This window comes from Chiloscyllium punctatum, chromosome 31, assembly GCF_047496795.1.
Source record: "Chiloscyllium punctatum isolate Juve2018m chromosome 31, sChiPun1.3, whole genome shotgun sequence".
NCBI lineage: Eukaryota > Metazoa > Chordata > Chondrichthyes > Orectolobiformes > Hemiscylliidae > Chiloscyllium > Chiloscyllium punctatum.
The window spans coordinates 58,810,716-58,837,166 of record NC_092769.1 but is presented as its reverse complement, the minus strand read 5'-3'; the positions used below and the strand labels follow the sequence as shown (position 1 = coordinate 58,837,166).

Sequence of the window (26,451 nt, the reverse complement as noted above, 5' to 3'; positions counted from 1 at the left end):
CAGTGTGGAAACAGGCCATTGGGCCCAACAAATCCACACCCACACTCTGAAGAGTTTCTCAACCAAACCCATTCCCCTACCCTATCATTCTACATTTCTCCTGACTAATGCACCTAACCTATACATCCCTGAATGCTACGAGAAATTTAGCTGGGCCAATTCACCTAACCTGCATACCTTTGGACTGCAGGAAATAGGGGTATAAAGAGAAGATAATAGGTGGGGACAGAGCTCAAAGAGAGACCAGAACATTTGGAAAGACAAAGGAGTGGATTACGATCTGCCTGGGGGGAGGGGGGGGGTGCATAGCTGTTAATGGAGGGGACAGGAACCTGTGTCTGGCAGCATCTCAGTGGAGGTGCTGGAAAAAGCAGCTGATGATCTACGGTCTGCTGCAAAACAGACCCCGAGTTTCCAGTTGCCTGTCACTTTAGCACACGAGTCTGTTGCCTGGCCAACATCTCTGTCTCATGCTTACTGCAGTGTTCCAGTGAAGCTTGATGCAAGCTGGCAGAACACTCCAGAACATACCAAAACGCCCCGTTTTTCAAGGACTGCAATTTCCCCTCCCATGTGTTCAACAATACTCTCCAGTGCATCTCCACCACTTCCCACACCTCTGACATTGAACCACACCTCTCCAACTGCAACAAAGATAGAACCCCCTAGTCCTCACCTTCCACCCAGATACAACGCATCAGCCTCCGCCATTTTCACCACTTACAATCAGATCCCACCAGATGTATTTTCCTCTCCATTCCTTTCAGCATTCCAAAGAGACGATTCCCTGTGAATTCCTAGTCAGATCCATCCACCCTCCACTCCCAGCACCTTCACTTGCCAATGCAAGAGGTGTAAAACCTGTGCCCACATCTCCCCCTCACCCCTAAAGGACCCTTCCACATCCAGCAGAGACTTTCCTGCACATCCAACCACCTCACCTATTATGGCCTTTGATTTCGATGTGGTCTCCTCTCCACTGGGGAGTCAGGACACCAAATTGCGGAATGTTTCAGGGAACATTTCTGGGACATATGCACCAATCAACCCCACCATCCTGTGGTCGACCACTTCAACTTCCCCACCCACTCCGCCAAGGACATGCAAGTCCTGGGCCACCTCCACCACTAAATCCCAGCCACCTGACGCCTGGAGGAAGAAAACCTCATCTTCCACATTGGGACCCTTTAACCACAGAATCAAGGTTTCCTCATCTCCCCTCCCCAACCTGATCCCAGATCCAACCCTCCAACTCGACACCACCCTCTTGAGCTGTCCCACCTGTTCATCTTCCTTTCCAATTATCCACTCTACCCTCTCTCCATTACCCTCCACCTACATCGACCTATTGCCTCCCTTGCTCCCTTCCCACCAACACCACCATCCCTCTTACTTATCTCTCAGCCCCACTCTCCCTCCAATCCCGGCATTCCTGATGAAAGACTGATGCCCAAAAAGTTGATTCTCTTGCTCCTGGGATGCTACCTGACCTGCTGTGCTTTTCCAGCACCACACTTTAAACGCAAGCTGGAAGAAGAACACCTGATCTTCTACTTGGGGACCCTGCACCCCTCTAGCCCCAGTATCAAATTCAATTATTTTAGGTCCTGAAGTCTCCAATGTCCTAGCGCCCTTGCCTCTTAACCCACATACCAGTCCTGGTTATCATATAGCCTGCCATTATACACTACCTATGGTTAGCCACTAACAGTGGCCATAAACAGTTATTCACCCTCCCCCAGCCAGATCGTTATCCATTCCTTTGTCCACCTGCTCCCATCTCTTTGGACTCTATCACCACCGATCATTTACTCCTTAACCCCAACCTTCTGCATATAAACCAACATTTCTTTTCAGTAACATCAGTTCTGAGGAAGGGTCAGCAGATCCAAAATGTTAACTCTGATTTCTCTTCACAGATGCTGCCAGATCTGCAGAGCTTTACCAGTACCTTTTGGCTGTTGTGAGAGATTTACAGCATCTGCAGTTCTTTTGGCTCTAATTTACCAGAAATTTCTAATTCAGGTCTAGCCGCCTAAAACCGTGTGTTTATAAACACTCCCAGTCCATAAAAACTCAATTTCTCTCCCAGTCTCTGCTGTCTCTCTCACTCCCTTCACACTCACTGAGTACACCCGCACCACAGTGACACTGTACCTGCACAGTTCATGGTCACGTGTTGGCTCACTGGACCCACCCCTCATTCACTCCCATTGGCTAGAGGATCACACCAACTCTCCTATTGGTCTGAAGCTGCCATCAATCATACAGGCCCCATTGTGACACGAGTTGTGCGCTCCTCCCAGGAGTATTGGAGGCTGAAGGGTGACCTCATAGAGGTTTATAAAATCATGAGGGGCATGGATAGGGTAAATTGACAAGGTCTTTTCCCTGGGGTGGAGGAGTCCAGAACTAGAGAGCATAGGTTTAATATGAGAGGGGAAAAATTTAAAAGTGATCAGAGGGTCAAGTTTTTTCACAGATGGTGCGTGTATGGAATCTTCTGTCAGGGGAAGTGGTGGAGGTTGGTACAATTAGACCATTTGGCATCTGGATGGGTATATGTATTGGAAAGGTGTAGTGGGATGTGTGCCATGTGTTGGCAAATGGGACGAGGTTAGGTTAGGATATCTGGTCAGCATGGACTAGTTTGACCAAAGGGGTTGTTTTCATGCTGTACATCTCTGGCTCTGCACTGGCATGACCTTCAACATTCAGTGAAAGGGGGCAGTATCACAGAGTAGAGGGACTGGGGGCTATTCAGCCCATTGAGGCTATATACTCTCCCTCTGGAGATGGTGCCAGTCTGTCCCAACTCACCTCCCATTTGCCTGTAATCCTCCAAATCCTTCCTTAAAAGAAGCTAAATTGCAAATTTGTTTTGACAATAATTACTGAATCTGCATCCAGCTGTCGTTCAAACTGATTCAGATGCTTAGAACTTACGGAATATAATAATGTTCACATTTTTAACCTGCATTATTTGCCAATTACTTGAAAGTAGTTACTAAAAATTGTGACATTAATAATTTCTCCATCTTTCTCTCTAAATTAAATATCCTGGAAAGAAATCTGCTCCTGGTTGAAATCACTGCTTAACCTTCTGAGCTCCAAGAAGAATTATCTGACCTGCTAACTCACCACACAGAGAAACTTATCTTAATTTTAATGTTGCAGTGTTATCAAGATGAACAGCACAGAAACCAATCATTCGGTCCAACTTGTCCATGCCGACTAGATATTCTAAATTAATCTCGTACCATTTGACAGCACTTGGCCCATAACATTCTAAACCTTTCCTAATCACTTACCCAATCAGATGCCTTTTAAATGTTGCAATTGTACCAGCCACCACACTTTCTCTGGCAGCTCATTCCATACACATACCACGTTCAGCTTGAAAACAATGCCCCTCAGATCCCTTATAAATTGTTTTCCTCACTCCTTAAGCCGGTGCCCCATAGATGCGGACTCACCTAACCTGGGAATAAGACCCTGGTTGTTCACCCTATCCATGTCCCTCACAATTGTATCAACCACTGACGTCACCTCTCAGCATCCAATGCTCCAGGGAAAACAGCCCCAGCCTATCCCTATATAGCTGAAACCCTCAACCCTAGTAACATCTTTGTACATCTTTTCTGAACCCTTTCAAGTTTCACAATATCATTCCGATAGCGGGGAAACCAGGACTGAAAGCAGAATTTCAGAAGTGGCTGAATCAATGTGCTGAACAGCCACAAAAGGCAGTCACAACCCCTGTACTCAATCCACTAACCAGTAAAGGCAAGGATACCAAACACCTTCTTCACTACCCTGCCTATCTATGATTCCACTTTCAAGGAACTATGAACCTGCACTCCAAGATCTTTTTGTTCAGCAACGCTCCCCTGGACCTTCCCATGAAGTGTATAAGTCCTGCCCTGATTTGATTTTCCACAATGGAGCACCTCACATTTTTCTGAATTAAACTACATCTGCCACTCCTCAGCCCATTCGTTTGAAGTCCCATTGTAATTTGAGGTAACCTTCTTCTTCCCTGTCCACTGCACCTCCAATTTTGGTATCTATGTAAAGTCATTGACCATACCTCCTCTATTCACATAGAAAACATTTACATAAATGATGAAAAGCAGTGGACCCAGCAACGATCCTTACAGCATATTGCTCATAGAACATAGAACATTAAAGCACAGTACAGGCCCTTCGGCCCTCGATGTTACGCCGACCTGTCATACCAATCTGAAGCCCATTTAACCTACACTATTCCATGTACGTCCATTTGCTTGTCCAATAACGACTTAAATGTACTTGAAGTTGGTGAATCTACTACCGTTGCATGCACAGCATTCCATACCCTTACTACGCTGAGTAAAGAAATTACCTCTGACATCTGTCCTATATCTATCACCCCTCAATTTAAAGCTGTGCCCCCTCGTGCTCGCCATCACCATTCTTGGAAAAAGGCTCTCCCTGTCCACCCTATCTAACCCTCTGATGATCTTGTATGTCTCTATTAAGTCACCTCTCAACCTTCTCCCTAACGAAAACAGCCTCAAGTCCCTCAGCTTTTCCTTGTAAGACCTTCCCTCCATACCAGGCAACATCCTAGTAAATCTCCTCTGCACCCTTTCAAAGCTTCCACATCCTCCTTATAATGTGGGGAACAGACCCGTACACAATACTCCAAGTGCAGCCTCACTAGAGTTTTGTACAGCTGTAGCATAACCTCATGGTTCCGGAACTCGATCCCTCTATTAATAAAAGCTAAAACACTGTATGCCTTCTAAACAACCCCGTCAACCTGGGTGGCAACTTTCAAGGATCTGTGTACCTGGACACTGAGATCTCTCTGCTCATCTACACTACCAAGAATCATACCATTAGCCCAGTACTTTGCATTCGAGTTACTCCAACCAAAGTGAATCACCTCACACCTGTCCGCAGTAAACTCCATTTGCCACCTCTCAGCCCAGTTCTGCAGTTTATCTAAGTCTCTCTGTAATGTACAACATCTTTCATCACTATCCACAACTCCACCGACCTTAGTGTTGTCTGCAAATTTACTAACCCACCCTTCTACGCCCTCATCCAGGTCATTTATGAAAATGACGAACAGCAGTGGACCCAACACTGACCCTTGCAGTACACTACTGGTAACTGGACTCCAGGATGAACATTTCTGATCAATCACCACTGTCTGCTTCCAGCAAGCCAATTACTGATCTAAACTGCTTTACCTCCCACAATCCCATCCTTCCGCATTTTGTACAATAGTCTACTGTGGGGAACCTTATCGAACGCCTTGCTGAAATCCATATACACCACATCAACCGGTTTACTCTCATCTACCTGCTTGGTCATATTCTCAAAGAACTCAATAAGGTTTGTGAGGCACGACCTACCCTTCACAAAACCGTGTTGACTATCCCTAATCAAATTATTCTTTTCTGGATCCTATCTCTTATAACCTTTTCCAACACTTTACCAACAACTGAAGTAAGGCTCACTGGTCTATAATTACCAGGGTTGTCTCTACTCCCCTTCTTGAACAGGGGAACCACATGTGCTATCCTCCAGTCTTCTGGCACTATTCCTATAGACAATGACGATTTAAAGATCAAGGCCAAAGGCTCGGCAATCTCCTCCTTGGCTTCCCAGAGGATCCTAGGATAATTTCACTGGGCCGGATGGGTTTTATCTATTTTCACACTCTGCAAGATTTCTAATACCTCTTCCTTATGAACCTCAATCCCACCTAGTCTAGTAGCCTGTATCTCAGTAATCTCGACAACATTGTCGTTTTCTGAAGTGAATAATGTTGAAAAATATTCATTTCGTGCTTCCCCTATCTCTTCTGACTCCACACACATCTTCCCACTACTATCCTTGATTGGCCCTAATCTTATTCGTCATTCTTTTATTCCTTAAATACCTATAGAAAGCCTTAGGGTTTAACCCTGATTCTATCCGCCAACAATTTCTCATGTCTCCTCCTGGCACTTCTGAGCTCTTTCTTTAGGACTTTCCTGGCTACCTTGTAACCCTCAAGCGTCCTAACTGAGCCTTCATATCTCATTCTAACATAAGCCGCCTTTTTCCTTTTGAAGAGGTTCCATTTCCTTTGTAACCACAGCTCCCGCACTCGACAGGTTCCTCCCTGCCTAACAGGTATATACTTATCTAGGACAAACAGGTGCTTTTCCTTGATCTTTGAGGGTCCCTATTCTCTGCCTGGTTACTCATTTATCCTTAGTGTATTTCTGGAATCTCCGGGAACCTATTTCCCAAAGCTCTCTCATGTCCCGTTTTTGCTCTCCTGTTTTCCCTCGAGTATACTCCTACTACCCCTATACTCCTCCAGGAATTCACACAAACACAGATGTCTGCACCTGCCATATCCCTCTTTCATTTTCTTGACGAGACCCTCAATTTCTCTCGACAGGCAGCATTCCCTACACTACCTGTCAAGGCCTTAACAGGGTCATACTATCTGTGTACTCTCGTTGTCGCAGGCCTATGGACGCAATGGCAGATGAGGACAAAGAAGCAATCATTCTCAGTAAAGAGGTAGTGTTGGGAATGATAACAGCCTAAAGGTAGATGGGTCGTCTGGCCGTGTTGGAATGCATCCCAGGGGACGTTAACAGATGGCAGAGGGTAAATAGCAAATGCACTCATGATAATTAACTAAAATTTGCTGGTCTCTGGGACAGTTCTGACAGATTGGCAAACTGCAAATGTGATGCGAATATTTTAAAATGGACCTGTTAGCATAACTTCTTTGTTGGGGAAAATGCCTGATCTCTTAAGGAAGAAATAGTGAGCTGTGTGGATAGAAATTATCTCATTGAGCAGACACAGCATCGATTCATGAAGGATAGATTTCACTAAGATGAGTGGTAGAGCAATGTCTGCAGAGGCCACTGTAAGTCTGCACAGGGATGCAGAAAAGTTAAGTAAGTGGGTAAGGATCTGGCAGATGGAGGACAAGGTTGGGAAATGTGAAGTCATCCATTTTGGTCAGACGAACAGCAAACTGATGATGAAATGGTGAAAACTTGCAGCAGGCTGCTGTGCAGAGGGAGCTGGGTTTCCTTGTGCATGAATCACAGGAAGTTGGTTGGCAGGTGCAGCAGGTAATTAAGGCAGTGAAGGGAATATTGCCCTTCATTGCTAGAGGGATGGTTATGCTGCAGCTGTACAGGGTGCTGGGGAGGCCACACCTGGAGTACTGTGTGCAGGTTTGGTCCGCGTACATTAGCAAGGATGTACTGGCACTGGAGGGAGTACAGAGAAGGGTCACTGGTTTCAGTCAGGATTTCAGAGGGTTGGTGTATGCGGAGAGATTGAGGAAAGTGGTAGTATGCTCATTGGAATTCCGAAGTATGGGAGGTTGGATAGGAAAAAAAATTAAAGTTATGAACGGAGTAGATAAAATAGAAGCAGGGAGGTGATTTCCACTGGGGGTGGGTCAAACTAGGGAGCAGAGCATCAAAATTAGGGGGTATCAGATTTAGGACTGAGTTCAGGATGGACTTCTTCAGCTAAATCTGTGAATCTGTGGAATTTGCTGCTGAGTGCAGCAGTTGACGTTATCGACTTGACTATCGTTAGGTCAAAATGTAGATTTGTGAACAGAAAAGGAATTAAGGGTTATGGTGAGAGAACAGGAAAGTGGAGCTGAGGCCATGAAAAGATCAGGCCTGATCTTATTGAATGGCAGAGCAGGCTTGAGGGGCCATGTGGCCTACTCCTGCTCCTCTTCCTTATGTTCTTATGTTCCCACTTTCCAGCCATCCCTTTCCCTGGGAATAGCAAAGGAATATTGAAGGTTCTCGCCTTGTACTGTCAAAATTCGCCTTTGTCCAATTTCGAACACCGTTTCGATCTGGTCTATTATTTTCTGTAACTATTTTAAAAGTTGTAGAATTATCAGAGAATCCTGACAGCGCGGAAGTAGGCCATTCAGCCCATCACAACCACACTGAACCTCAGAGACTCCAAACTTACCACTGTAATGCTGCATTTCCTTTGGCTAATCCACCTAGCATGCACATCCCTGAACAATATGGGCAATTCAGCCTGGAATATCCACACAACCTGTATATCTTTAGATAGTGGAAGGAAACCAGAGCAAACAGACGAAACCCATGCAGATAATAACGCCAAGGTGATCATCCCTTTCTTATTTCCCAGTTCCACCAAAATAACTTCACTGGACGTACTCCTAGGAATATCCTCCCTAAGCACAACTGTAATGCTACCCCTCAACAAAAAGGCTACTCTGCCTCCTCTCATGTCCCCCTTTCTATCCTTCCTCTTGCATCAATACCCTGGAACATTAAGCTGCCAGTCCTACTCATCCCTGAGCAACGTTTCTGTAATACTCATGATATCATAGTCCCATGTTCAAAACTATACCGAGCCCATCTGCCTTCCCTGTCAGGCCTCTTGCATTGAAGTAAATACAGTGTAACTTGTCAGTTCTACCTGGTTCTGTGCCTTGACCTTGCCTTCCTTAACTGTTTGACTTCTGAACTGTACCAGCCTCAGACATACCTCTTACCTCACTATCTCTTTGGGTTTATCTCCACACCCTCACTGGATCAATGCCTCCAGAGTAACACTAGCAAATCTCCCTGCCTGGATGTTAGACACTTTCCAATTCAGGTACAATCCATCCTTCTTATGCAGGTCAACTCTACTCCAGAGGAGATTACAATGATCAAAAGATGTGAATCCTTCTGCCCTACACCAGCTCCTTAGCCAATCATTCATCTCCTCCATCCTGCTATTCCTACTCTCACTAGCATGTAGCACCAGGAGTAATGCAGATATTATGACCGAGGACCTACTGTTTTATATTCCAGGCTAATTTGCTATATTCTGTCATCAGGACTTCATCTTTTCCCCTTCCTAAGTCATTGGTACCAATGTACAATGACCTCCCAATGGTCATTCTTCCTTTTGAGAATATTCCGCTACCTATCCGAAACATCCTGGATCCTGGTACCAGGGAGGTACCACCCCATTCTGACGTCTCGCTGTCAGCTGCAGAAACAGCAGTCTGTGTCCGACTAGAGAGTCCCTTATCATCATTGAGCGTTTGGAATCTGATATACCTCTCATTATAGTAGAGCCAGTCTCAGTAGCAGTAACTTGGCTGTCAATGCAACATTCCCCTGAGAGTCTATGACCACCTACATTATCCAAAATAGTATACTTGTTTCAGATGGGGATAGCCACAGGAGACTCCAGTTCTACCTATCTCCCTCTCCTACCTTTCCGAGAGGTAACCCATCTACCTGACTGTATCTGCAGTTTTTCGATCTGAAACTGCTACCTATCACACATCCTGACTCTTGTAAATTCTTCATTACCATTAAGCACCGCTCCATCTGATCCATGTGATCCAAGAGGATTTGCATCACTTCCTGCAGGCTATCATCAGGATCATTCAAACTCTCCCTACTCTCCTCCAGGAAGTACGAATGGCCATCTCTGCACCTTAATCTGTAGACCCAGAAAAAAGGCTGAGTCTTACAGCTTTACAAAAGACTACTCTCGAATACATTAGAACCTGTAATTTATATTTAAAACATTCAACCAAAAGATCATAACAGAGGCATTTAGACTAGTAAACATTCACCCTACTGAATGTTGCGGATTTTAAAAGGTACAACAGAGTAGGATTTACCTTTTAAGCGACTGAAACCCACTGATCTGATCCCTGGCTGAGAGTCACAGACATACAGCATGGAAACAGACCTTTCAGTCAAACTCGTCCATGCCGACCAGATATCTGAACCTAATCTCGTTCCATTTGCCAGCACTTGGTCGATATCCCTCTAAACCCTTGCTATTCATATACCCATCCAGATGCCGAATAAATGTTGCAATTGAATCAGCCTTCACAACTCCCTCTGGCAGCTCATTCCATAAACGCACCACCATCGCGTGAAATAGTTGCCCCTTAGGTCCCTTTTATATCTTTTCCTTCTCACGCTAAATCTACGCCCTCTAGTTCTAGACTCCCTCACTCCAGTGAAAATACCTTGTCTAGCCAATCCATGCTCATGATTTGATAAACCTCTGAAATCACTCCTCAGCCTCTGACGCTCCAGGGAAAACAGCCCCAGCCTATACAGCCGCTCCCTAGATCTCAAACCCTCCAACCCTGCAACATCCTTATAAATCTTTTCTGAACCTTTCAAGTTACACAACATCCTTCTGATAGGCGGAGAACAGAACTGCGCACAATATTGCAAGAGTGGCCAAACCAATGTCCTGAACAGCCGTAACATGACCTCCCAACTCTCTTACTCAGTACTCTGACCAATAAAGGAAATCATAACAAACACCTTCACTATCCTATCTACCTGCGCCTCTCCTTTCAAGGAGCTATGAACCTGCACAGCAAGGTCTCTTTGTTCAGCAACACTCCCCAGGACCTGACCATGATGTGTATCAGTCCTGCTAAGCTTTGCTTTTCCAAAATGCAGCACCTCGCACTTATCTGAATTGAACTCCATCTGCCACTTCTCAGCCCATTTGCCCATCTGATCAAAATCCCATTGAAATCTGAGGTAACCTTCTTCACTGTCCACGACACCTCCAATTTTGGTGCCATCTACAAACGTACTAACTATACCTCCCGTGTTCACATCCAATTCATTTATATAAAATGATGAGAAGTAGTGGACCCAGCACCGATCCTTCTGGCATTCCACTAGTCACAGGCCTCCAGTCTGAAAAATAATCATCCATCACCACCACCCTCTGTCTTCTGCCTTTGAGCCAGTTCTATATCCAAATGGCTACTTCCGTGAGATCTAACCTTGCTAACCAGTCTCCCATGGGGAACCTTGTCAAACGCCTTACTGAAGTCCATATAGATAACATCGACTGCTCTGCTCTCATCAATCCTCTTTGTTACTTCTTAAAAACCAGATCAAGTAGGTGACACGATTTCCCATGCAGAAAGTTATGCTGACTATCCCTGATCAGTCCGAGCTTTTCCAAATGCACGCAAATCCTGTCGCTCAGGGCTCCCTCCAACACCTAGTCTCGCACAGCGCCTGTAGTTCCCGGGCTTGTCCAAACCGCCTTCGTTAAATAGTAGCACCATATTAACCAACTCGCAGTCTTCTGGCACCTCAGCTGTGACTATCAGTAATACAAAAGTCTCAGCAAGAGGTCCAGAAATCACTTCCCTCGCTTCCTACAGAATTTTTTGGAACACCTGATCAAAGCCTGGGGATTGATCCACGGTTTATGCGTTTCCAGATATCCAGTACTCTGTAGTATGGACATTTTTCAAGATGTCACCATTTATTTCCCCACATTTTACATTTCCCCTGTCCTTCTCCACAGTAAATACTGATGCAAAATATTGCATCTTGATAAAACAAACGAGGGCAGGACTTACACTAATTAAAATTAAGGCTTTGAGTAGTGATATGGAACAAAGAGACCGAGGGGTTCAGGTCTTCTTAGTCTGTGTCACATGTCGACAGGTGGTTAAGAAGGTGGTTAGCACACTTACCTTCATTGCTCAGACCTCTGAGTACCGAAGTTGGGAATTTAGGTTGAGGCTGTACAGTATGTTGGGGAGGCCTCTTCTGGAATACTGTGTCCAGTTCTGGTTGTGCTGTTATAGGAAGGATATTATTAAATTGGAGCGGATTCGGAAGAGACTAACTGGGATGTTGCCATGAATGGAGGGATTGTGGCACAAGGAGAAGCTGGATAGGCTGGGATGCTTTTTCACTCGAGCGTAAGAGGTTGAGGAATGACCTTAGAGGTTTATAAAACCATGAAGCGTGTAGACAAGGTGAATGGCCGGGGGTGGGAATTCAAGACCTGGGTGCATACAATTTGAAAATAGATGAGAAAGATTTAAAAAATAAATTGGGAATTTATTTTTACCTTTACATGTGTGAAGTGAACTCCCAGAAAAAGAGGCAGCTGTGAATACAATTACAATGTTTAAAAGACATTTAGACAAGTCCATAAATAGGAAATATTTGGATGAATGTGAACTAAGCGGAGGGAGGGGTGATTAGATTAGTTGGGAATTATGGTCGACACGGACTAGTTTAACCACAGGGTGTGTTACTGTGCTGTATCACATTATGACTCTAACTCTCGCTATCTCTGTGAATTCCTCCATGCTCACAACTCCCCACATCACTGTCACCTCATCCAGACTAAACTCTTCCTTATCTCTAGAAATCCTCTCTCGCCTCAGAACCATCACTATCTCTGGTATCACAAACATCTCAATCTCTGTAACATCCTCCAATCTCCTCCTGTCTCATCACCCTCACGATCTCTAATCTTGACAACCCCCACAAATCTGTCCTTCTCCACATTAAACACTGATGCCCCTTGTTTAGTATCCCCCCCAACAACCCCATCTCCTGTGTCTTCACACATAGGCTGCCTTGCTGATCTTTGAGGTGGCCTATTCTCTCTCTAGTGACCCATTTGCTCTTAATGTATTTCTAAAAACCCTTTCCCTATTCGCCAAAGCGGTCTCCTGTCCCCTTTTTGCCTTACTGATTTTATTCTGAAGTATACTCCTCTTGCCTTTATACTCGAAGGATATTTGTGATTTTTGGATTGGAATAAATGCAAAATATTACATCTTGGTAAAACAAACGAAGGCTGGACTTACACTGATTAAAAGTTGGGCGTTGGATAGTGATATGGAACAAAGAGACCGAGGGGTTCAGGTCTTTGAACTATGTGTCACATGCAGACAGGGTGGTTCAGAAGGGCTTCAGCACATTTGCCTTCATTGCTCAGATCTTTGAATATAGGAGTTGGGACGCTATGTTGAGGTTGCACATGATGTTGGGGAGGCCTCTTCTGGAATACTGTGCCCAGTTCTGGTTGTGCTGTTATAGGAAGGATATTATTAAATCGGAGCAGGTTCAGAAGAGATTTACCAGGATGGTGATGGGAATCGATGGTTTGAATTGTAAGCAGAGTCTGGACAGGCTGGGTCCTTTTTCACTGGAGCACAGGAAGCTGAGGGGTGACCTTATTAGAGGTTTATAAAATCCTGAAGAGTTTCAGTAATGTGAACAGCAGGTGCCCTTTCCAGGAGGGGGCGCGATTCAAGATTGGGGACATCCTTTTCTCATGTTAAAAAGTAAGGCTTTAAAAAGAAGTTCCGGATTTTATTTTTTGTTTTTGCACAGTGTGTGGTTCACATGTGGAATAAACTTGCAGAGGACGTGTTAGCTGTGAATGCAATTACAATTTCAGGGTGGCACAGTGGCTCAACGGTTAGCACTGATACCTCTCAGCGCTAGGGACACAGGCTCAATTCCTGTATTGGGTGACTGTCCATGTGAAGTTTGCAATTTCTTCCCCATGACAGCGTGGGTTCCTCCAGGTGCTCCCGTTTCCTCCCACAATCCACAGATGTACAGGGTAGGTGAATTGGCCGTGCTCAATTGCCCATAGTGTTCAGGAATGATTGGGTTGAGTGAATTAGTCGGGGTAAATGTAGAGCAAAAGGGTAGGGTAATGGGATTCTAATAGGAAAAAACCATTTGGACCCGTATATCAATAGGGAATGCTAGGATGGACTTGGACCAAGTGGAGGCAGATGCGATTGGTTCAGTTCGAATTTATGGTCGACACGGACTGGTTGGACCACAGGGTCTGTGCCGATGCTGTATAACTTTATGACTCGTTAAATTCCTCTTTGATTGGAACTCTCCCTATCAGTGCCACCTCATCCAGCCTTACAAAGCTTTCTCATCTCTATAATTCCACTCCAGCCTCAAAATGCAAAAACGTCTATCACAAATATCTCTATCTCTGTAACATCCTCCATCCTCACAATCCTTTCCAACTTGCATTTCCTCCAGCTTCATTATCCTCCCCATGTCTAATCCCCTCCAGTCTCTCAAAGCTCTGCTATATCTGCCTTTCGTTATTTCCAGCTTTCAGGATGCCCAATGTTTATTTCTCACTTGATAATGGCCCTTTACAACTCCTGCGCTGAGCTTCTGAATTTCCTCTTAAACCTCTGCATCTCACTTTCCTCCCAAGAAAATCGACCAATCACGTGTCATCTATTCTAGTATCACCTTTTCTGACCTGATGTCCAATGGAGCCTGTCATATTCCTATAATAAACATCTCAGCGGTAAACAGAACAGAAAAAGGCTCTGGTGGCCCACCGAGTCTGTGAGAAAGAAAACTACCACCGAACTATCCTCATCTATTTTCCAGTACTTGTGGAAAAGTGTCATCTATCATGGCATAGCAAGTGCACACTAAATACATCTCAAATGTTTTGGGGATTTGTGTCTCCCACCCTCTCAGACAGTGAGGTTTAGTGCAACTGGTGCTCGATGATGACATCACCCACAGGAACACAGAGCAGCTGGGTCTGTGCAAACCAGAGATTGCCCACACATTAGGAAGGATGGCAGGGTCCCTGAGAGGGGGCACAGGAGAGTTACCAGGATGGTTCAAGGAATGGGGGATTTTAGTTGCAGGGACATGGGTGTTGTTAATACATATCAAGAATATCCATCTATAATAGATGGACTCTCATTCTCAACCTCTCCCCTTGCCTGGGCTGTGGTAACCTTCAGGTTAAACCACCACCAGACATCTCTCCCTAATAAGAGAGGAGCCCTATGGTCTGGTATGACAATGCTAACTTCACCTTTTACACAGTGATGCCACTGTGCATCGGGGGTGGAGAGAAGGAATGCTGAAGGTGGTGGATGGGACACCACTCAGGCACAGTGCTTTGTCCTGGAGGATGTTCGCTGTTGGGGGCTGCACTGATGCAAGGAAGTGGACACTGTTTCAACACAATCCTGATGTGTGCCTTATAGACAACAAACAGACATTGGGGAATCAGGGGTTTGGGAAACTGAGATTGTTCTCCTTGTAGCAAAGGAAATTGAGGGGAGCTAAGAGACAAGTGCTTACAAAACATATACATCAGGATGTTAAGCCTTACACTCGTTAACTCATCATAAAAGGATTACTGGACACATATTGAAGATTTCGGGGAGATCGATTGACAGGATGGTTTGATTCAAAGGAGAATTTTTATGCAGAAAATGGAATTGAGCTGGAACAAAATACTCACACACAGTGCAAATATCCAGGTCCTGATGAATGGAGTAATTCAATCAGAGTTTGGCGTTACAATTACTGAGATTCCCATCTGAATATCCACCTGTAGTATCCTGTAATACAAGTTTATAAAATCTGTCACTGTCAGGTCAGGTGAGAAACTCACACCATCCCCTCCTCTTGGTCCAGGATGACTGTACACATTACCCCTTGTGGAGACCAGCAGTCAGTTCAGGGGGAAATCTGTGTGGGTTTCTATGAGTTTCCACCTTGGGACTTCATGTGACTGAACAGGGCAGATCTTTGACACATGGGACAGAATGTTCCAAGGGTCAGTAAGATGCGAAGAGTAGGATTTCCTTCCTTTTCTTTCCTTCCGTGCTGCCGCTGTGCCTCATCAATAAGACATGGGGAGTGAAAGGCTCATGCAGCTCGATGGGCAAGTTGTCTCCATTCTGACCAATGGGCAGCAAGATCCTCCCAGTCATCCCATAGAGTGTCTTTGAAAAGACAGCGACTCAGCATGTTTCCCACTGTCCGGTGCTCCCTGGAAATGTTTAGAAAAATGAGGGGGGAATCTCTGAGAAAATGCAGAACAGTAAACTTCCAAAAGGATTATAAACTGTTTACAGAGAGGGATTCGTTGGAGAAGTGGACACCAAGTTGGCAAATGGAGCATAACTTGGGATAATGTGAAGTTGTTCATTTTGGAGGAGGTAATAAAAAACAGAGGACGACTTAAATGGTGGAAACTGTAGAAAGCTGCAACACAAAAGAGACCAGGAAGTAATTGTGCAGGAAACACAGAAAGCCAGCACACAGTTACAACAGGTCATCAGGAAGGGAGATGAAACGTTGTTCCTTGTTTGAAGGGATTTGCAGTATAAGAGTTGGGAGTATATACCTGAGAGCAACTTTATAAAGTGCGAGTGAGACCACATATGGAGTAATGAGACACGTTTTGGTCCCTTTATTTAAGGAAATGCATCACATCATCGGAGGCATTTAGAGAAGATTGACTGGGATGATCCCTGGTTTGCAGGGACTCTCTTTTAAGAAAAGGCTGAAGAAGTTGGGACTCGACTCACTGGATTTGGGGGAGAATGAGAGGGAATCTTATTGAAACATATAGGCTTATTAATGGGTATGACAGGGTAAATACTGAGAGGATGTGTCCCATCATGAGGGAACCTGGAACCAGTCTCTGGGTCAGATGCAGAATCAAGGGTTCGGTTTTAGATTTGTCAACTTAAATGCGACACAGACATGGGTAAGGGGTTTCAATAGCAATGGAGCTGGGGTGAGGTGGAGAAAAGCAACATTTTAGAGATTGGAGTTCCTGGTGTTTGCGATTGTGTAGATGTCTGATCAGAATTGGGGTCAGAATATGAGAGCAATATTGTGAAGAGTGTAGTTCTGCCTCAGGCATTTCCCAGTGAGAGGGAGGGGCTCAGCAGTAAGGGAAAGGAATTTGTAATAGCAACTGAAGGCAATGGGTTTAACCATTGCAGTGTTTCATTGGAGGAAATTGCAGCCAATCGTGTGGTAAGCAGTTTGATGAATGAGTAACAGTGGAGCAATGGAGAGGGATGATAGGGAGAGAGAGCTGGGCATTGTCAGTGTACATGGGAAACCAATACGATGTCACCTCCTGGCAGTATGTAGGTGAGATACAGGAGGGGACAAAGATAGATCCTGGATGGACACTACATATGAGGAATTCAGAAAGGGAGAGTGGAGATGGAGCAGGATTTTCCAACAACCGTGAGGTCAAATATTAGTTCTTAGCAGAATTGGAGAGAAGGACATAACCAGAAAAGACAGACAGGTAGAACAAGGAACAATATCTGTGAATTGGGGAGGGGGAGTGATGAGGAGGAGGAGCAGCCCAACTCCAAAAGCACTATTTCTACATCAGTGACATCACCCAACTCCACCCTAGTCTCAGCTCATTTACTGAAACACTCGTCCATCCTTGTGTTATCTCCAGACTTCATTATCCAAACACACTCCTGGCCAGCCTCCCACATTCAACTTCCATGTAATCTCAAGAGTATCTAAAACCCTACTGCCCAAGTGCTCACTTGTACCAAAACTTGTTCATTCATCAAAAGGCTCCTATTAACAAGCAACAATTTAAAATTCTCACCCTTGATGTAATTCCTGGCTGTGAACATCCCTGTCTCCCTGCATCACACAACCTGTGAGACCTTGACAACTCATTTTCTTTCAGACTCCCAAAGATGCATTTATTCATTGCTTCACCAGTCTGGCTGTTTCGACACGGTCAAGGGAACAGAGTCTGGAATTCGTACCCCGACACTCTCAGACCTGCTTTCCTCCTTTAAGGTATTCCTGAAAACCTGTTTATTTGGCAATACTTTTGATCACCTGACTTAATATCCCCATCTGTGGCCTTATGTCAGAAAGTCTCAATTTCTATGAAATTATAAAAATGATAAAAATACAAACTGTTGTTGATTTGCACACACATTGTCAACTCTTCACTGTTGCTGAGTGAATAATCTGTAACATCTCTTACCCAAGAACATTGTGGGAGAACCTTCATCACACGAACTGCAGCTGTACAAGGAAGTCAAACATCACCCTCTCCACAGGCAATGGGGCTTTGGCATTAATCAGTGGTGTCTGTGGAGGGAGAAACACATAGTTGATATTTCAGGGAATGCTAAATGCATTACAGGAAATGAAAATGTTGCAGAATTTGATGGTCAGAAATGGAAGGAAAATGTACTCTTTTGTTGAAAAAAAGAATTATTCACTGGCAAAGATACTGTGGAAAATTTAGTCCGTTTAGAGAGCAGCACATTGTCAGGGGTTGGGCAGCAGAGGAAAATTAACTTCCAAAAGGTCTGTGAAAGTAACAGAAAAACACTGAACAATCCAAACACTCTGTGTCCAAAGACATTAACTCCCCTTCCCGCTCCACCAAAGATATGCAGGTCCTGGGCCATCTCCACCGCCAAATCCCAGGCATCTGATGCCTGGACGAAGAACGCCTCATCATCTGTGTTCAGATCCTCCAACCACATGGGATCAATGTGGATTTCACCAGTTTCCTCATTTCCACTCCCCCCACCTTATCCCAGATCCAGCCTTCCAACTCGGCACTGCCCTTTTGACCTGTCCTATGTTTCCATCATCCTTCCCACCGATCAGCTGCTGCCTGACCTGCTGTGCTTTTCTAGCATCATATTGAAAACATCCTGACTCTGACACATGTAAATCCTACCTTATCACTCCCTGCCAAGGAAGGCTGCGCATGCGTCCCCCTACAGCTTGCCCCTCTCAAAGTTGGCAGACACACACGTGTCCCATGGACCACTGCCCCCAATAAAGATGGCGGCGATCACTCACGCCTTTCACCATTTGAAGCATTTTGCCATTTGCCACAAACACGGGCCTGGGATTTTCAAATTTATGTTTTCCGATGTGCACTAAGTTCTGTAAAACGTCTCAGCCCGTTCCATTAAAATTTCCTTCTCTTCCTGGTCAATATGTCTTTCCTTCACCATGCCCTGCACCTTCACACATTTCCAATGCCTTGATCACAACATCACAGTGCTGCCAGTGAAGCTTATCACGTGGTATCACTTTATTCCTGATGAAGGGCTTTTGCCCGAAACGTCGATTTCGCTGCTCCTTGGATGCTGCCTGAACTGCTGTGCTCTTCCAGCACCACTTATCCAGAAGCTTATCACGTGGTTGAGTGTAGCCACACCCCTCATTCACACAGACCAACCGGCACTACCTTGTCTTCCAGCCCCGTCCCCATCCTCTTATTGGTCTTGCACTGAGATCAATCACCAGAGGCCCTTTGTGGGCTGGAGCATGCTCAGTGCTTCCTGCTTTTGCTGCTGTTCATCAGGTATAAGAGAGAGTGTTCATTCCTGTTTCTCCTAATGTCAGACATTAACAACAACGACCTCCATTGTATGGAGTCTTTCACACTGACAATTCTCCTAAAGTGCTTCACGAATGCTGGAAATATTGATTAAAGAGAACAATCTTTGAGGAGTACAGAGGGGGTTGGGAAGGATATTGAAGAGGTTTTTAGATCAGACAAACCGTCTAAAGAGCAACCCACCCAGACTCATTCCCCTACATCTAACACTACGGGTAATTTTGCATGGCCAATTCACCTAAACTGTACATGTTTGGACTGTGGGAGGAAACCGGAGCACCTGGAGGAAACCCACGCAGACACTGGGAGAATGTGCAAACTCCACACAGACAGTTGCCTGAGTCGGGAATAGAACCCGGGTCTCTGGCACTGAGAGGCGGCAGTGCTAACCACTATGCCAACGTGCCGCCCATCTGCAGCTGTGTCCTCTGCAGCTCCAATCATGGAGTGATGTCTGTGGAGAACAGCTTACAACGGAGACAGTTAGTGGCTAACCATAGTTTAGCAACCTCATGTCCTAACCCCCTACCCCACACACCAGTCCTTGTTCTCGCAGCCTGCCATTACACACTATGGTTAGCCACTAACAGTCTCCATTAACAGCTAGTCGCCCTCGCCCAGTCAGATCGTTGTCCACTCCTTTATCCAACCCATCTTCTCGCTCTATTCCCACCTATCCTTTACTCCTTACATCCTCCCCTAAACCCTTCCCTCTGCATATAAACCAACATTTTTTCTCTCAGTATCAGTTCTGAGGAAGGGACACTGGGTCTGAAACTTTAACTCTGATTTCTCATCACAGATACTGCCAGACCTGCTGAGCTTTTCCAGAACCTCCTGGTTGTTGTTTCTGATTTACATCTTCCGCAGTTCTTTTGGTTTTAATTTACCGGGAGTTTGTAATTCAGGTCCCACAGCCTCTGTCCCAGTCTCTGCTGTCTCTCCCAACCCCACCCAGTGACACTGCACCTGCACAGCTCATGGACATGTGTCATCTTGCTGGCCACACCCCTCATTCACTCCAATTGGCTACAGGACCACACAGACTCTCCTCCCATTGGTTTGGAGCTGCCGTCAATCAGCCGGGCCCCATTGTGATTAGAGTGGAGGGCTCATCCCTCTCTCTGCCCTGGGATGAGCTTCATCATTCACAGTGAATGGGGCAGTATCACAGAGCACAGGGCCTGGGGGCTATTCAGCCCAATTGGGGCTGTACTCTCTCCCTCTGGAGATGCTGCAAATCTGTCCCAATTCCCCTCCTATTTGCCCACAGCCCCCCAAATCTTTCCTTAAAAATTAAAATTCCAAGTCTCTTTCAGAATACCTGCTGAATCTGTGTCGTTCAGACTGTTCCAGATGCTCAGAACTTACTGAATACAATAATGTTCACATTTTACTTTGCATTATTTGGCAATTACTTGAAAGTAGTTACTAAAAGTTGTGACAGTGTTAACAATTCCTCTCTCTCCGCAAATTCAAGACCTTGGAACCAAATCTGCACCAGGTCAAAATCACTGCTTCACCTTCTCAGCTCCAAGGACAATTATCTGTGCTGCAGCTTGCTCTCCACAAAAGGGGAACGCATCTTAGTTTATTAACATCTTAGACATGTGCAGCACAGAAACAGAACTTCGGTCCAATTCGTCCATGCCAACTAGGAATCCTAAACTACTGGAGTCCCATTTGCCAGCTATTGGCCTGTATCCATCAAAACCCTTACTGTTGACGTACCCAATCGGATGCCTTTTAAATGTTGTTATTTTATCAGCCTCCACTACTTGATCTGGCAGCTCATTCCATACATACACCACACTCAGCTTGAAAACGTTGCCCTTAGATTCCTTTTAAATCTTTGCCCTCTCAACCATGTGCTCCAGTTTTGGACCCACCTAACCTCAGGAAAAAGAACCCCGGCTGCTCACCTTATCCACACCCCTCGTGATTTTATAAATCTCCATGAAGTCACCTCCCAGTCTTGGACTCTCCAGCGAAATTAACCCCAGCCTATTCAGCCTCTCCCTGTAGCCCAAATCCTCCAATCCTGGCAACGTTTTTATAAATCTTGTCCGAACCTTTTCACGTTGTAATTGTAAATGTTGTAATTGTACTAGCCTCCACCCCTTCCCTTGGCAGCTCACTCCAAACATGCACTGCCCTCAAACTGTCCAACTCTGGCAAAGTCCTTGCAAACATTTTCTGAAATGTTTCAAGTTTCACAATATCATTCCTGGAACAGGGAGATTGGAACTGAAAACAGAATTCCAGAAGAGCCTTAATCAATGTCCTGTACAGCCACAACATGACAGAGAGCATAACAAACGCTGCATTCACTCCCTTACCTACATGTGTCTCTACTTTCAAGGAACTATGAACCTGCACTCCAAGGTCTCTTTGTTCAGCAACACTCCCCAGGACCTTACCAGTAAGTGTATAAGTCCTGCCCTGACTTGCCTTTCCAAAATCCAACAGCTAACATTTATCTAAATTGAACTCTATCTGCCATTCCTTGCTCCACTGGCCCATCTGATCAAGATCCTGTTGTATTCTGAACTAACCTTCTTCGCTTTCCACTACACCTCCAATATTGGTGTCTTGTGTAAAGCTACTAATCATACCTCATATTGACATCCAAGTCATTTATTTGAGGACCCAATAATCGATCCTTGTAGCACACTGTTGCTCACAGTCCTCCAGTCCACAAAGCAAACCTCCATCATCACCCTCTGTCTCCTACCATCAAGTCAGTTTTGTACCCAAATGGCTTGTTCTCCCTTCATTCCATGTTATGTAACCTTGCTAACCAATCTGCTTTGTGGAACCTTGTTGAACGTCCATATAAACAATGTTCACAGCCTGGTTTAGTCAATTTTCTTTGTCACGTCAAAACATTCAGACAAGTTAGTGAGACACGATTGTGCACGTACAAAGCCACATTGACAACAGGAGAAAGTGAGGACTGCAGGTGCTGGAGATCAGAGCTGAAAATGTGTTGCTAGAAAAGCGCAGCCAGTCAGGCAGCATCCAAGGAACAGGAGAATGGACGTTTCGAGAAGGGCTGATGCCCGAAATGTCGATTCTCCTGTTCCTTGGATGCTGCCTGACCTGCTGCGCTTTTCCAGCAACACATTTTCAGCTCCACATTGACAACAGTCAATGATTATTCCTTACTTTTCCAAACAGATGGATATCCTGTCCCTCGGAATCCCTTCCAACAACTTGCCTGCCACTGACTTCAGGCTCACTATTCTCTTGTTCCATGGCCTCTCCTTACCACCTTTTAAAAATAATGGCACCTCACCTGTCGCTATCAATGATACAAATACCTCAGGAGAGGCCCAACAATCACTTCCCTAGATTTCCAGAAAGTTCCAGGATACATCTGATCAGCTGCCAGGGCTTTATCCACCTTGATGCGATTCAAGACATCCAGCAACACCTCCACTCGAACATGGATACTTTTCAAGTTCTCTCTGTTTATTTCTCCAAACTCTCGAGCTTCCATTCCTTTCTCCAGTAAAAAGGACGTGAAATATTTGCATATCTTTCCCACCCCCTGTGGTTCCATAGATAGCCTCGTTAATCTTTAAGGGGTCCTATTCTCTGGTCCAGTTCATCTTTTGTCTGTGATATATTTGTTTAATCTCTTTGGATTCTACTTAAACCATTTCCTGAAGCTATTTCATGACAAACAGCATCAGCAGCAAGCAACAGAGCTGAACGATCCCACAACCAATAGATCAGATCGGAGTTCTGCCACACCCAGTTGTGAATGGTGATAGACATTTAAACAACTCACTGGAGGAAGCATCACAGATATCCCCACCTTTACTGATGGAGGGGTCTCACACACCCACGCACCAGATAAGACAACAGCATTTGCAGCAATCTTCAGCCAGAAGTGCAAAATGGGATGATCCATCTCAGCCTTCTCCAGTGGTTTCCAACATCACAGATGTGAGTTTTAAGCCAGTTTGATTCAGTTTGAATAACATCAAGAAATGGTTAAGTAGTGCAAAGGCTACAGGCCCTGCCAATATTCTGGCAATAATACTGATGGTTTGTGCTCCAGAACTTGCCACCCACCAAGACAAGTACCACGCTATCACTGGCATCTCCCCATAATGTGGAACATTGCCCTGGAATGTTCAACACAAAAACACAGGGCAACCCAACCCAGGCAATTTCCCTCTATCAGTCCACACTCGATCAGCAGTAAAGTGATGGAAGATGTCATCAACAGGGCTACCAAGCAGCAGCTGCTCAGCAACAGTCAGCTCAGCGACACTCATTTTAGGCTCCACCAGGACCACCCAGCTCCCGATTTTGTTACCGCCCTGATTCACAAGCTGACAACCAGCTGAATCCCAGAGGTGAGGTGAGTGTGATAACTCAGTCCCACTCCAAAACTACTATTTCTAGCTGTGTCTATCCTGGTCTCAGCTCATATACTCTCATCTACCTTGTGTTATCTCCAGACTTCAGTATCCAAACATACCCCTGGCCAGCTTCCCACATTCAATCTCCCTGTAATCTTAAGAAAAACTAAATCTCTGCTGCCCAAGTACTCCCTCGTACCAAAACTTGTTGATCCATCAAAAGGCTCCTATTCCATAATCAACAACATACATCCACAGAGATGTACAGCATGGAAACAGACCCTTCAATCCAACCCGTCCATGCCGACCAGATATTCCAACCCAATCTAGTCTCACCTGCCAGCATCCGGCCCACATCCCTCAATGAGGGATCACACCGCATCACACATCCTTGAAGACCTCGACAACCCATTCTGTTCGAGATTCCCAATAATCTGTTAATTCATTACTTCACCTGTGTGGCTGCTTTTACAGTTGTCAAAGCAACATTTTCTGAAATTCGCAGCCAAAACCTCACAGGTCTGCTTTCCTCCTTTAAGACATTCCTGAAAGCCTGCTTATTTGGCAATGCTTTTGGTCACCTGACCTAATATCATCAGTCTCTGACCTAATGTCTAAAGTTCCCAATAATATTTTTGTGAAATTATAAGCATGATAATAAACCTACAAACTGTTCTTGATTTGGACATTACCTTCAAATCATCACTATTGCTGTAATGAATACTCTGTAATGTCTCTTACCTAACCACATTGTGGGAGCACCTTCACCACACAAACTGCCGCTGTACAAGAAAGTCAAACATCACCCTCTCCACAGGCAACAGGGCTTTGGCATTAATCACTGGTATCTGTGGAAGGAGAAACACAGTTGAAGTTTCAGGGAATGCAAAACAGATTACAGGGAATGAAAATGGTGCAGAATGTGATCGTCAGAAATGGAAGGAAAATACACTTGCTTATTGGAAAAATGAATTCTTGACTGTCAAAGATTTTCCAGAAAAAAACTAATAAGCAGCACATGCTCAGGAGCTGGGCGGCAGAGAAAACTTAACTTACAAAAATGTCTGTAAAAGTAATCGTAAAATACTAAACAGACCAAAAATACACCCATTGTTTGATACTGAGCAAGTTAGATATTGACAAAGTGGTCACAAGGGAGCCCAGAGATGAAGCAGAGCTGGATAAGCTGTTATGATCCCACAGTCATCGAGATGTATAGCACCGACACAGACCCTTCGGTTTAAGTCATCAATGGCAACCAGGTATCCAAACCTAATCTATTCCCATTTGCCAGCACTTGGTCCATATCCCTGTAAACGCTTCCCAATCATATCATGTGTCTATTTAGATGCCTTCAACAAGTTTTAATTGTACTAGCCTCCATCACTTCCTCTGGCAGCTCATTGCACCCACTGCATGAAAGAGTTGCCCTTTAGCCCCCTTTGAATTTTTGCCCCGTTCACCCTAAAGCAATCTCCTCTACTTCTGGACACCACCACTCCAGGGAAAACACCTTGTTCATTTACCCTGTTCATGCTTCTCATGATTGCATAAACCTCCATAACATCACCACTCAGCCTATGGCACTCCAGGGAAAACAGCCCCAGCCTTTTATGCCTCATCCTGTAGCTCAAATCCTCCATCCCTAATAACATCCTTGAAAGTCTTTTTTGAAACCTTTCAAGTTTCACAGCACCTTTCTGAAAGGAGGCAGGCCAGAATTGCACACACTATTCCAAAAGTGGCCTAACGAATGTCCTGTACAGCAACATGACCTCCCACATCCTATACTCAATGCTCTAGCCAATAAAGGAAAATACACTGAACACCTTCTTCATCATCCTATCTACCTGCAACTTGACTTGCAAGGACTATGAACTTGCAGTCCAAGGTCTCTTTGTTCCGCAAGCGTCTCCAGGGCCTTGCCATTCAGTGTATAAGTCCTGGGCTGAAAAACGTGTTGCTGAAAAAGCACAGCAGGTCAGACACAATCCAAAGATCGGGATAATCGACATTGTTGGCATGAGCCCTTCTTCAGGAATTCTGAAGAAGGGCTCATGCCCGAAATGTCGATTCTCCTGATCTTTGGATGCTGCTTGACCTGCTGTGATTTTCCAGCAACACATTTTTCAGCTCTGATCTCCAGCATCTGCAGTCTTCACTTTCCCCTAGTGTTTCAGTCCTGCCTTGACTTGCTTTTCCAAAATGCAGCACCTCACATTTATCTAAATTAATCCGTATCTGATCAATATCTCACTGTAACCTGAGGTAACCTTCTTCACTATGCACAATACCTCCAATTTTGAATGACCTGCAAATTCAGTTACGATAGCAAGTCATTTAAATGAATGACGAAACAACTCCAGAAATAAACATCCATTTCTCTGAGTTTGAATGTGCTCTGTGTAAATCCTGCCCAATGACTCTGTTCCAGAGAAAGGCTGCACATGCGCCTGGCTGCACCTTGCCCCCTACAAAGATGGCGGCCGGGCACGTGTCCCATGAATCAATGTCCCGAATAAAGATGGCGGCGCTCACTCAGGCCTGCAGCCATACTGAAGCAATTCCCCGTTTACTACAAACACGGGACTGGGACGTTCAAATTTGTGGTTTCCGATGTGCACAACATGTTTGTAAAACCTCTCCCCTCATAGCAACACAGGTTATCTCCAGGTTTCCCTCTGTCTATTTATATCTTTCCTTACCGTATCCTTTCGCTCCATAACCTCCTGAGAATTCATTTCAGAGACAATCCGCTGCGCGCGAGGGTGATCACGTGGTTTAGTCTAGTTCTGCCCCTAGTTCACTTTGATTGGTTGGAGGACCAACCTCCCGCCAGGTCCTCCAGATCCGCCCACCGTCCTTTCATTGGTCCGGTGCTGACATCACTCATCCGGGGTCCCTTTGTTGGCTAGAGCATGCGCAGTGCGTCCTGCGTTTGCTGATATGTTGGGTAATGTGATGGGAGAGTTTACTGAGGGGAAGGATCCCTTTGTGTGAGCTCTGCAGTAGATTTCCTTTATTCATGGAG

General features: G+C 45.1%; 1 long non-coding RNA gene across 2 annotated transcripts in view; it reads right to left on the bottom strand.

The window, feature by feature from the left end:
• Positions 1 to 26,199, bottom strand: part of LOC140456966 (uncharacterized) — a 37,059-nt gene extending 10,860 nt beyond the window's left edge. Inside the window, exons 1-5 of one of the 2 annotated variants that reach the window (XR_011953285.1) lie at positions 26,126 to 26,199; positions 24,162 to 24,268; positions 17,662 to 17,768; positions 15,133 to 15,232; positions 11,549 to 11,653 (exon numbers count right to left, since the gene is read on the bottom strand). This is a non-coding gene — a long non-coding RNA (uncharacterized lncRNA). The remainder of the gene's footprint in view (positions 1 to 11,548; positions 11,654 to 15,132; positions 15,233 to 17,661; positions 17,769 to 24,161; positions 24,269 to 26,125) is intronic. The other variant, XR_011953284.1, reaches the window with a different exon arrangement.
• Between the last annotated feature and the right edge of the window lie 252 nt (positions 26,200 to 26,451).